Source organism: Pipistrellus kuhlii, unplaced genomic scaffold (genome assembly GCF_014108245.1).
Source record: "Pipistrellus kuhlii isolate mPipKuh1 unplaced genomic scaffold, mPipKuh1.p scaffold_m20_p_2, whole genome shotgun sequence".
In the NCBI taxonomy this organism is placed as follows: Eukaryota; Metazoa; Chordata; class Mammalia; order Chiroptera; family Vespertilionidae; genus Pipistrellus; species Pipistrellus kuhlii.
In genome coordinates this window covers 143,317,691-143,331,441 of record NW_023425515.1, presented here as the reverse complement: position 1 = coordinate 143,331,441, position 13,751 = coordinate 143,317,691, and the positions used below count along the sequence as shown (strand labels likewise).

The following is a 13,751-nucleotide window of genomic DNA, read 5'->3' as shown; positions in this document are numbered from 1 at the left end:
TAACTTTTGTTAGAAGTTAGAGGCCAGGGTAAAAGTTTCCAAATTTTTTCCCTGCAACTGATTAGTGTGATTATAGTATATCATTTCTTGAAGAACTACCGTATTTTTCGGACCATAAGACGCACTTTTTCCCCCCCAGAAGTGGGGGGAAAAAGTCCCTGCGTCTTATGGTCCAAATATAGCCTACACATATACTTAAAAAAAAAGTTTTTTTACTTGCCCGGCTCTGTGTGGTCTCTGTGTGCTTGCCCGGCTCTAAAATGGTTCTAAATGCTGCTGTTTACTTTACAGGGTTGATTACATGTGTTTATGACTGTGATGTTGGGTTTTAATGCACATAAAAGATTTTAGGACACTATTTGTTTCAGAATCTTTTTTTCTTCATTTCCCTTCTCTAAAAACTGGTGCGTCTTATGGTCTGGAGCGTCTTATGGTCCGAAAAATACGGTATCTTCATTTTGTATTTTGGGAGAGACATTAGAGACAGAAAAAAATTAGTGTTGAGGGTATGCACATTATATGAGTAAATTCCCTTTTACAGTTGCTCTTTAAATATATACATTTTACACAGAGTAAGAGTATTTTAGCAGTTGGTTTTATTTTTAAGGTATCCCATGCCTGCATGCATAATTAATTGAGTCATTCATTCAGTTTAGTTAATTCATTTATCTTCTACCCATCATTCCAAGTCATAGTCCCCTGCCTGAGTGACTGGTAAATGAGCTCTATTTTTGTCTGCCTTCCTCTTTTATTACATTTTCCCACCAATTCAAAACAAACTAGGAGAAAAGTATGGTACACATTTCTCATCAAAGTTGAATGTAAACTTTGGAAAGACAGACTTTGTTTCTCTTTGTTCCCTAAAAGGAATGACAGACTTCTCACTTAAGTTAATTTAAGGGCAGATATTTTTTATATAAAAGTTACTAAGATAATAATACTTTAACTAAAGGAATATCACTGCTATTTCACACTTCCTGTTATTATCCAGCTCTTGGCATGAGCTTTCTGTTGACAGAATGAACTTATGTGTTTTTGGCTCTTTAATGTGAGTGATGAATAGGGGAATGATTGCTCTGTTGCTGGGTAGCCAGCCTTTTGAAAGGGAGGATTCTGAAATGTTCTCTTCATCCATGTTTTTTTTTTCCCCCTCTTCAATTTTTGACCTCATCTCCTTCTGTGCTTATAATTAGACATTTGAAATGTGCTTTGTTTCCAGGCCAGAGCTTATATAAATCCATGTTACTATCTTGCAGTTGGTCAATACTGTTAAGAACCTGTGCAATGGTGTTTTCTGGAATACTGCCACAACTTTTTATCTTCCAGTTATTAAGAAGCAGAAAATGATCTTTTCTGGGACATTATAACAGCTTCCTGTCATCCAGACTCTACTAATTCAATTTCCCAGTCTATACTGCTTATTAATGCCAGTATACTTTTTTTTTTCAAGTAATTTGAGTATATAAAATTTCTGGATAAAAACCTCTCTGGTTTAGGAACTGTTAAACATGAATCTACAAATAGCAGTCAGGGAATTGATGAACTTTATGAATTAGTTGTGAAAAATTCTATGTGTAGAGGATCCAGAATTTTGGTCAAAGTGTCCAAGGCATCCTTGATTCACTCTAGAATATTCTAACCCTTTAATAAGAAACACACCTGTTCAACTTGACATGCAGCCTCCAGCCATCATCTGAGGCTCCCCTCTCATGGACCCATTCTACATTTGCTGACCACTCTGCCCTGCCACACCTCACTGCCTGTGAACCAGATGATCATTCTATTTATTTTCTTCTTGTAATGGCCTTCTTGTCTTTGCCTGATGAACTTCTATTTTATAATACCTTCAAGATTTTACTACAGGGTTATCTTCTCTGAAGAGACTTTATTCCTTTGTCTGGGACAAAATGTTGCCTCCTTTACAGCACTCATCACATTTCCACACTAAATTTGAGGACAAGACATGTCTCTGTTCATCTAGGTATCCCATGCTAAAGGACAGCATTAGGTATTTGTTGGACAAATAGGCACAAGGGGAGAAGATGCATTCATTCTTCAGATGGAGTTAAGGTGCACCCCACAAAACCCCAGTGCTGGAATCAACAGTGCCTCCCTGACAGGTGAATGGTTGATTTAATCGGGTTGCCAAGTTGGCGGCCCCATGGATGAGCTATCTTAGTCTCCTATATTAAATAGTAGTACATTGATTCAACACAACAGGTGTAATGGATTCCTCTAAGTTAGTGAAACAAAGGATTGCTGGTGCTGGAGATTGACTTTGGTCCTCATTAGCTTCACAGTAAATCTCCAAGGGGACAAGGAGCCTAGGCAGATGCAAAGTTTTCCCCTGTAAGAGCCCAATAAGTTCTGCCTGACAGGATAGCCTTTGTCTCCTATGAAAATGCAGTTTTCTCACCACATGAGTTTGGAAGGCATAAGGGGCCCTCATGAAAGAGAGGGGATCTAGTCTGACGTGGTGGTCCCTGGAGATTTAGTTGATATTGTGGCCTGGGATGACAGCAGAAAATCTGGGAGGATCAGCACGTGTTTTGTGTGTTTTATTGTGTTTTCCCCAGTCTGTATGGTTGTCCACCTGGCAAGGCAGGATAGGGAGCTACCTACGCAGATGGTGGCTTCCTCATTAGTGCATCAGGAACATGGACTGAGCAGCAGCCAATACAACGATACTTGGGTTTCTCTTCTGAAGCCCTCTTTTATTTTTGCCTGTGAAAGAGTGCTGTCTGCTACTCTTGGAAGCAAAGTCTTCCGCATTTCAAAGTATGTCACATGCCATCAAACTCCACTCTGCCCGAAGACTTTAAAGGGCCTTTACATTTGCTGAAATGGGATTTCATCTGAATTTGAACCTTCTACCTTCTACCCAAAGAGCATAAGATTCCACCTTCCCCAGCCCATGCCTGTTTGTGGATGTCAGCAATTTTATAGCTAGAAACTATTTTAGCTTAAGGCTTGGTCTCCTGTGAAGAACACATTTTGCTCTTTAAGGGATATGTGTGTATTCCTCTGAATAAGTCTATCAGAAGTTCCTTTCCTGAGACCAGCCATTGAGAGAGGTGAGAAAGAGAGCTGATGGTGCAGACATGAGGGGGAAAACAGACTTGTTAAAGAAGGAAAAGAATCTCCCTCCTCCTCCCCCAACACACACACCAATAGCACTGAAGGCCACCAAGATAACATTGCCTATGTCACTACTTATTCTGCAGGCAGTTTCTAACCTGCCATATGCTCCGCTGGATTTAGAGAGCCTAGTTAATGCTCTCTCATTTTGTAAGGAAATAACATTACTTAGATAATAGCTTATGGAAAGTGGGTAAATAGTTTGCTAATAAGTTGCATGCATCTATGAATTGCATGACAGAGAGAAAATGATGACAAATTGCAATGAGTGTTGTATGGGAACCAAAGATTTAAGCTTTCAAAGGGGCCATTTTATTTTAAGAGGCACTTTCCCTCTACTCATCCTAGGGCCCCAGTTATTACTCACTTGCCTCATCCTACACTCCCTACCTACACACCAGTCCCCCCAAATACTCCCAAGTATTTCCCTTTCATGTTATTTTTGTACTTAATCCTCATGAAGGTTAATAAAGCCCCCTCTCTGTGTGGTATGAAAGCATAACTGATGACATTATTGGTGCAAATATATTATGGCTGCTCTGACATTTATGTTTTCAGCTCTGATAGATGAATGATTCCAATGAAAGTAAATCAACTGCACCCAGACTGTGGGCATAAAACACCACACTCTTGCTCTAGGATTTCTTTTCGTCTGGCAGACTCTGGAGGGGGAGAAATACAGACATCTGACTTCGTACTGCATGTTTTTTTCCTGAAAAAGAGAATTCCCTTTGTTTTGTTTCCTGAAGTACACCCGTGATCACTTAGTGCCAGCCCAGGGTCGGATGCCTCTAGTGCAGGGATCTGTTCACGCTCGAAGAAGTCCTAGTGGCTTCCCTGGGTCTAGTTGGATGACGTCTTTTTTCTCCTAGAGGGTTTCACCCAATGAAAAATAATTATAGCTATAGTTACAAAGCATCTCATTAGCGTTGGCAAATGGAATTTCACTGGAATCTTAATAATTCGTAATACCAGAGCATGATTCCAGTTTCTGGGTTAGATTTAACTGACTTTTGTGATAAAAAAAAAAGAGACATCTTATTTCATTATGTAGATGTAAATGTTTTGGGGTTTTTTGTTTATTTACTTGGTTTTTAAAAAGTAATTTGAGTTGACAGTGGAAATAAAAAACAGATGCAACAGAAAATGTCAGTAGGCAGTACAAACTGATAGGTAAATCCAGGAAGTGTATCCCTATTTTCTTTCCATCCTGTACCCTTCTTTACATGGTTTTAAAATATATATATTTTTATGGATTTCAGAGGGGAAGAAATAGGGAGAGAGAGAATCACTGATTGGCTGCCTTCTGCATGTCCCGCACTGAGGATCAAGCCCGCAATCCAGGCATGTGACCTGACTGTGAATCCAGCTGTGACCTCCTGGTTCATAAGTCAGTGCTCAACCACTGAGCCACATGTGCCGAGCTTCTTCACGGTTTCTCCCTCCTCTGTGTGCAAGATTGCTGTGGCCCTGATCAATCATGGATGCTGTCTGTAACTTCCAGTAAAACTTCACGATCAGTTTCTCTTGTGGCATTTATCACATGGTATTAAAACTTTGTTCATCTGTCCAGCTTAATTTCTCATTAGATAGTGAAGTCCTGCAGGCAGACTGTATTTACCCATTCTGTCTTCATTATCACTTGGTATCTTCATCACTTCGTACCTACTTAGTCCAGAGACAGCACTTAGTAAATATCTGCTAAATGAATTAAAATTGACATTTAGAGGACATTTAGAATGTTTATTCCAAGTAAGTATTTGAGCAGCAATTTAGTTTGTCATTCTGATATTGACTAGGGGACTTTCTGACCTATATGTTAAGACTCTCTAGAGAAGAAAATTCTACAACTTTCTTGTTACTCTTTTTAAAAGTTCGATTATAGTAATACTCAGCATCTACTAAGTAGTTAAGGAATTTCTAGTATCATTTGCTCTTATGTGACCACGTATATATCCAAAGTGCTGCGAGAGATTTGCAGCTATGACTATACAGAAACTTTTGGAAAAGATTTTGCTGAGCAATTTGTAAGGATGTGATTCCTAGAATCTGTGTTGGGCATAGAGGTGGAGGGAAGGCTATCTAACACCCGGTACTCATTAGTGGAACATATCATTTCATTACTTCTTAACAAAGTGCATATCTGGAGGTAAACACCAATTAGCTACAATTAAGCTTCAGGCACAAGAGAATTGAGGTTAAGACCTCAGGGCGGAAATACATTTGCTCTAGAGGAGGGTGCATTTTCCTATCGAAACAATGGAAATGGACCATTTCACAGAGGTTTGCCTACCACTTCACATAATAGTTCAGGAGCGCCAAATTTTATGCAGAGTCTTGTGGTTTCAGTAGTTCTGTTAATCACATCACGACTCTGTGAAAACAGAGGACCTTTCTCTCACAAGCTTACTCTAACACTCTCCCTCCTGCATCTCCCTGAGAAGTTGATGGCACAAATCCCATTTTTTTCCTGAAATACTTTATTAACCAGGATAATTCATAGGTGGTCTGGTGACCTTGGACAAGAGGTCAGTTTGGAGTGCATGTGTATGAAGCCCTCATTCAAGTTCATTTCTGATCAACTTTATGTCCAACTCCATGGATCCCATTTCCTTGTCTACTCTGTGCCCTGGGTCAAACCATCCCAGCAACAACCCTGGAGGGGGTGGGTCTCGGAACCCCAAAGGAACTGTGATGTCAGTCTTGCAAATTATTTTTTAATTACCCATTCCTCAGACATCCTAGTTGGTTTACTTCCAGGAAAAATAGTATCTCTGTAAATGAGATGTGCTTGCTCTAGTAAGAATATATATTTTAGTTGAGAGTAAATTAAGATTCAGATGCTTTGTTGTATATTAGTTTGTAAGTTTAAAATGAAACAACGTGAACAATGGTTTCTGCCTGGAGTGGCTCCCACTGGCCAGGTAGAGCCCTGTGTGTGGCTCGTCATTCTTGAACGATAAATGATCTGAACAGCGAAGACGGAAGCTTGAGGAAGGGAGCCACCCTCAGAGAGGCTTCATCAAATTCAAATTAGAGTCACAAGGGCAGTGCTCACTGCCCCTTGACTGGTTCTATTTAGGGCTGAGAGTCTAAATAGATAAACCAACCATGTGCCAGACAATATGTAAAAATAGAACTTTGACCCATGACCTGCAGAAACGTGTTCAGGTTACTAGTATACACTCTTATCTACCATAAACAGCCCAGGAAGCCTGCTTGCTCTGAGTTAGACCTCTTAGGATTCAGACTTCTGTCTCTAGTAACAATCTAGGAAGCCAGACAACTTCTCTAAGCACCAGCCCCACATGTCCAGGACTTGATTAATGACCGGCAACTTCCATAAGTTTTATTCCCGCTTTCACCTTAGGACTAATCAGAGAAAGCCAAATATGCTCCCCCTAACCAGTCAGCTATGATGTCTTATTTCTGGTTAGCCCACCCCCAGCTTCCACGGGCCAATGGAACTCGAATCAGGCTCCCCTGAAGCTGTTCCTTTTCTCCACTGGGACACTCTCCCACTCCCTGGCTTGGCCTGCTCGAGACTCTGCCAAAACAGTGACTATGGCTGACTCCTTGTCTGCAGTAAGCTCTGAGTACATAGCCTGTGCTTGTTCTCCTGTGGGTGACCTTCCCCTGTTTCCACAGGGCCTGCTTGAGCGGGGAACCGTATGATCCGGGAGCACTTTTTAATCTCTGTCGGTGGGGGATTCCACATGTTGTTGTTCATTCAGGTGCATTAGCATTTGGCCAGCCGGAGAGAGATGCACACGGCCCCTGGTTGCCATTCGCGTGTGGAAAGGGCAGAGCAGTAAAGCACATTAGTAAATGTCAGTGCATGCATTAGGCATTACCTTCTGACCGTGCACCCCATTCTATTGGTGCTGAAAAGGGTGGGGTGGAGGGTTTCTTTGTGACCGAGATCAGTGGCCAATGGCTTTTTTCTTTCTTTTTTTAATGTTGAGGTATAAAGGAAAAGCTCTTCAAATATCAACCTCAAAAGATTTGGAAATGGGAGATCTGAGCTCAGGAGGTCACCGAAGGGCTAGTGCTGGCTTATGGATGAGTTGGCCGAGAAGCTCTAAGCTTCGCACGCTCTTATTTGTGCCAATAATAGGATCCAGTGCAGCAAGACTGAGAAACAAAAGCCAGGTTATTCCGTTCTCCTTTTCTAATGAAAATTCAATGACATTTCAACAATGACCTCCCCTCAGACCTTAAGGAGGATATAGAAGTGTTGAGATGAAAAGTTGGAACAATTGCCTAAGAACACTTTGAAACCATGAGACATCTTATTTTCTTATTATATTTGGTTTCTTCTGATATGAGTTCATTATCTGTGTTCACTCTGTTATTGCTGTATTTAAAAATTGCAATTATGGAGCTTTAATAAGATGAAAGAAAAGAAGGATGCAAAAATACTTAAACATTGTTCTTGGTGAAACATCCACATTATTTTTAAATTATATTTTATTAGTTGAGCTTTTAGGATCCAATGACAATATACCTGCAATCAAGTATTTTTTGAAAAAATTAATTTTATGTGTTTATGATTAGATAAACCTACTGAATTATATCAGTTTATAGAAAAAGTATGAGATTAGCGTTATTAAATTTCATAGTTTAGTTTGCCTTTAAAAAGACTATTTACAGAAAGCCCTCTATGTTTATATGTAATATAGCTATATAATGCATATCTTATATATCTAAATATATAAATACTGTGAGATGTAGATACTTATTAGTAACTGATCATTTTTCCTCATCTCTTCTCTGGAGAAATACATTGGAAAGATATCAGAATCAACTATCATTTATCAATTGGCAAACACTTCTGGAATTCAAAGAATTGTAACAACAACAACAATCCCCCCCCCAAAAAAAAAAAACAAACCCACCCCACAACAAACACAACAACACACACAATAATTGCCCTTTTTTGAGACCTTAGTAGGTACTAGGCACTGTCTTTAGTTTTTGCTCTTCTTACCTTAGTGGCAGTTTCTTTGTGAAGATCATTTTAATAATTACTTTATTACTTATGGATGCACATTTACAATGTAAATCTGATGTCTGCTTCTTCCCATTCCACTCTGAGAGGAGATATAATTTTAAATTCTTTGAATCTAGGATATTTTTTGTGACTTTCTTTGACCAGGTGGCTCTGGTGGAATTCATGTTTTATAACTTGCAAGCCAGGGCCTCAATAGGACTCACTGCTTACTCCCTCATCTTTTGGGAATGCAGGGCTAGGATGAAAAGCCACATAGAATGGGAAATCCAACCAAGAGCTAACCAACCCCTTAATATGTGAGTGAGGCATACATTACAAAAATAGCACCAAGAGGATATATCTAGATCTAGATTTTTTTAAAATATATATTTTTATTTTGTTTATTGTTATTTTATTGAAATTGTTGGGGTTGCATTGGTTAATAAAACCATATAGGTTCACGTGTACAAATCAATAATATATCATCTGCATACTGCATTGTGCACACACCACCCAAAGTCAAGTCTCCTCCTGTCCCCATTTATTCCCCCTTTGCCCATTTCCATGCCCACCCTCCACTCCTCCCCTTCCCTCTGACTATCACAATACTATTGTTTGGGTCTAGTGTTATATATATATATATATATATATATATATATATATATATATATACATACATACACATACATATATACATATACACACACACACACATATATATATATATATATATATATATATATATATATATATAATACATATTATTTCTTAATTTCTTCATCTTTTTTCACCCAGTCCCCCAACCTTCCTCCTCTCTGACAGCTATCAGTCTGTTCTATGTATCAATGTTTCTATTATTTTTTGTTTAAATTATTTTGTTAATTAGATTCAACATATAAGTGAAATCATACAGTATTTGTCTTTGACTGGCTTATTTACTTAGCATAATAATTTCCTGGTCCATCCATGCTCTTGCAAAAAGTAAGATTATCTTCTTTCTTACGGTCGGGTAGCATTCCATTATGAAAATGTACCACAGCTATTTATTATAAGTCTAAGAAGTACCCAGCTCTGCAGTTGGCAAGCTGAGACCTAGGAGAGTGATGGTATAATTTCAGTCTGAGTTCAAAGCTCTGGAAACCAGGAGAGCCAGTGGTGTAAGTTCCAGTCCAAGAGAGAGTCCAAAAGCAGAAGGGTGATGTCCCAGCTTGAAAGTAGTCGCAGTACTAAGTGAGTTCTCGCTTACTCAGCGTTTTGTTCTATTTAGGCCTGCAGTGGATTAGATGAGGCTCACCCGCACTGGGGAGCTCAGTCTGCTTTACTCAGTCTTCCTCTTCAAATGTTAATCTCATTCAGAAACACCCTCACAGACTCCCTATCCCCCCTCCCCGGGCCCAGTCAAGGTGACACATAGAATGACCCATCGCAGAGGCCCTCTTGAACAACCCAGGTCCAGTTGAGTCACCACAGGACTGCAGACAAGGCCAAGCCCAAATAGCTGCTCCACAGAATTGTGAGTCAAGAAAATAGTTGTTTTCTAATCTTTACTGTATTTTATGTTTTATTTTTAATTGTGGTAAAAGACACATAACATAATTTTACCATCTTAACCATTTTTAAGTATGCATTTCAGTGGTATTAAGTATTTTTATATTGCTACAAACTAATGTCCAGAACTTTTTTACCTTGTGAAACTGAAACTCTGCTCATTAAACAACTCCCTATTTCGCTTTCCCACTAGTCTCCTACAACTAGCATTTTTTTTTATTTCTAAGATGAGTGTGACTTCTCTAGAGACCTCATGTAAGTGAAGTCATGCAGTGTTTGATCTTGGAAGTCTGGTAGCAGAATCCAGCTCTCCAACACAGCACCGTGTAGTACTTCACAGAAAAGCATGCCCAGAATTGTTTTATCTACAGCGGTCTACACTGGACAGAGAAGCCTGAGTAACCCACCATCCCTGAAAAAAGACCACCCATGCCTAATGCAGTTCAAGGAAGTGAGCTTTAAGTTGATGGTATTTATCTATCATTTGACAGTGTTTTAGTCGCTTAGCGCTGGTATAACACATACCACAAAAGAGGGGTTTATAAACAACAGAAATTTAGTTCTCACAGTAATGGAGACTGGGAAGGCCAAGTTGTGATGAGCACCCTCTTCCTGTGTGTCCTCGTGTGGGGGAGAGCACAGGGAGAAGGGGCCACTTCCCTTCTTATAGGGACACTAACCCCATCGTTAGGGCTCCACTCTCCCTTCCTAATTAACTCCCAAAGGGCCCACTTCCAAATGGCATCATAATAAGGATTCAACATGTTCATTGGGGTCCTCATTCCATAGGACTATATCTCTAGCAAGGGCATAAGTGATTCTTGGGCATAAATAACCTTACTGTTGTTAGCAGAGATATAAATACACTATGTAAACCAAAATGTATATCTGCACTATCAAAATTTAATTGGAGGTAATTGGGAAATAATATGTCTAAAAAGGCTCCTTGGTGGGGAAATAATTTCTTTTTAAATCTAAAAGTAGGGGAAATGTAGGTGGGGAGTTAAATAATTTCCCAAAAGCACAAAATGCTCCGACCCAATCCAGGCCTGTGTGGTACCCATACATGTACTTTTACTCACTATGTCTGGGTGCCTTCTTGTTGCTTGTTCTGGGCTTTTCTGCTTTCCTTCCTTCCAGATTCCTCTGTGTCCTCCCCTTGTGGTGGCCTGTACTACACCCTTAAACTACTGTTTCCCCGCTTGGGTCCGAGACCTCACATCCTTGGCTTTCTTGCTAGCCCAGGAGTGCTCTAGGAGAAATTCAGCTGCTGGATGGCAGGAATGGGCGTTTGCATTTTAATGTCATGCTGAGGAATTAGCCAAAGGACTGGCTCTTTCCCAATGGGTTTCAGGGTCTTTCCAGGGGGAAGTGACTTGGAACCGCATGCACTGCAGACCCACACAGGCCAGAGCAGGAAGGCAGATGCCTGTCTCTAACTGAGCCTGTGTGCTACGTGTCTTCACCTGGACTAGAATCTCCTGCTGTTATTCTATAAACTAGGCTTTACACCTGAATGTCTCTGTGTAGCAATTCCAAGAACATTCAATCTTCAAAACACATTTTATAGTAAACAGAGGCAGCCATGAGAAACACTGTGTTGTTGCTTTGAAAGAATTGAAAAACCAGTCTTGGCTTTTTAACCAAGGTTTCTAGCATCAATTTATCTGGAATGAGTGGATTCCTTTTCTTCTCAGAGAGCCCATGGCAGATGAAGAATATCAGTGATGCTAGTATCGATATTTCCTTAAACAGTAAAAATCCAAAATATTGGAGCAGGCTGAGTGAGAAGATAAGGCTGATTATTCTACAATGACCCAAATTGAGAAAAGACTTTAAATGATTTGCAAAAAATATGGATGGGGGGGAAAAAAGCCCTGGACATGTCAGTATGTGTATCCAACAAATTGTGTACCTTTCTGCTGTCCTTGGAAAACATTCTATTTCAACTTTTCCAACTAAAAAAACCTACCCATCCCTTGGGTTTGATGTTCAATGTCATCAATTTAATGAAGCCTTGTCCCCCTAGTCTGTATAGTTGATTCCTTCCTCTTCTGAGCTCTCAGAGATTTTTGTTTATTATCTACAGAGGTAATTGCATTGCGTTACAATTAGCTGTAACTGCACCATCTTTCTCCTTGGCTAAATTGTTGAGCTCCTGGATAGAGAATTCTCTGCATGCCCGATGCCCAGCACTGGTCATGGCAGGGACTGACCTTTAACAAATATCTCTGAATGAACTAAAAAAATAAAAGCTTCCAAATGCCCCAATATGGCCCGGTTGGTGTTTGTTTCATGAGGCTCAGCTTCCTCTGGTTGAAGGCTGACTCATGCTGTGGGCATTCTTTTGTGCATTTTTCATTTGCCGTAATGGCCTCTTTTTATCATGCATTTTATTGATCTGTCTGAGGGCTGAAATTTATTATTTATTAGATTTCTGTAATAGCTTTGCTCCAAAGAGCACAGTGTGTTATGTACAGAACTTCAAGCAACAGCAAGGAAGATCAGAATAACATAAGCACAGTGTGGAAAATGAAGGGAAAGAGAAGAAGACACAGACTGGGAAGAAATGACAAAAGAAGGCCAGGGCCCTCAGAGGAGTAGCAGCCAGGCCAGATTCCTGGGCTCAGCTCAGCCCCTATCCCTATCCAGGCTTGCTTGACAGTCTGACAAGAAAAATAGTATGGGAAAGTACTTTGAAAGGTTAAAAGCATCTTACCAGTGAAAAATCAAATGATCCCATTATCATTAATCAACATCAACATAATTCATCTAAAAGCAGGAAGTGAGGAACAAAGCTGGAAGTATCTCTCTTCCCCTAGTAGAACACATGCTCTTCTAAAGCATAGTCATTTGTGCACATGACACTCAACCCAGAATTCCCATCAGAAACATTCATTTTGTTAGGGGTCCTGGTGGGTGATTGGGTATTTATTAATTGCCCTCTATATCACTTCTTTCCATACTGTTCTAAATTCCCCTGGGAGATGGCCCTATGAGGAGAAAAAAAACAACAACACTGCTTTTCCTTCCTCCATATACATTGATTGCCTGATAATTCTCAGCCTGTGGAACCCTTTAAATTCTACCATATTTCTGGAAAATCAGGCATGGGCTGATATAGATAAGTGTATCTCAAATTTTTCACCTTTGTTGAAAGGCCCTTTAATGAGCCTAAAGGTAGAGATGAGATGGGTCCGTACCTCCTCCCACTTGCACTGAAAATCAGATTCTCCTCAGGATACAAATGCCTGAAGTGATTTACTGACTCCATGTAAGTCTCTCCATACCCCTCCCCAGGACCATCAATCTGACTCTCCCTCCCTGCGCTCCAGCCCCACTGCCCTCCGCCCTGCTGGTTCGAAGCCTGGCCAGTGGCCCATCCCTTCAACACACTCCCAAATCCAACACAGCAGTCTGCAAGCAGAAGACAGGTTTTAATGATTTGAGGATTACTAACATAGTACGGGGGAACTCTGTTCACTGAACGTTAACTAAATCAGGAAATTGCCATTTTTAAAAAAATTACTGACAAGATCAAAATGGCTATTTTATATCTGTTTACCTTTTTTTTTATGCAACAGCTGAACTTCCTACCTAAAATATTATGGCAGAACCATGATTATGCAAATGCAACACATTATATGAAAAATTGCATTTACATACAAAAACAAGTAAGGAGCTATAAATGTTTGAAATATTGTTCCATTATTCAAAGTGTTGCACAATCAGGTTGAGATTACAATCTTATTTATAATCATAAACAAATTGTGATGTGTCAGCCATATCAAAATCATTTCACCTATCTAAACATCACTTTACCCCTTTGTAAACTGAGGATACTTGAGAAAAAGAATGTACTTTGAAGGTTTCGATGAGGATTAGAAGAAAGTATAACAATATAGTCCCTGACACATAGTAGGTCCTAAAATAGTCATGGTGACTATTTATATGGTTATTATTTAAGATGCCTACCTACCAATAATCAGAGGAAACCCTCATCTAGCACTTTGTATTGTTATTTAATCCACTGCAATCCTATGAAGTGATGTAATGGGTTGAATTATGTTCC

The 13,751-nt window shown here is 39.8% G+C and overlaps 1 protein-coding gene across 2 annotated transcripts in view; it reads left to right on the top strand.

Moving 5' to 3' along the window:
* ST6GALNAC3 (ST6 N-acetylgalactosaminide alpha-2,6-sialyltransferase 3) overlaps nucleotides 1-13,751 on the top strand; it is a 517,876-nt gene that overhangs the window by 129,333 nt on the left and 374,792 nt on the right. The window lies entirely within an intron of this gene.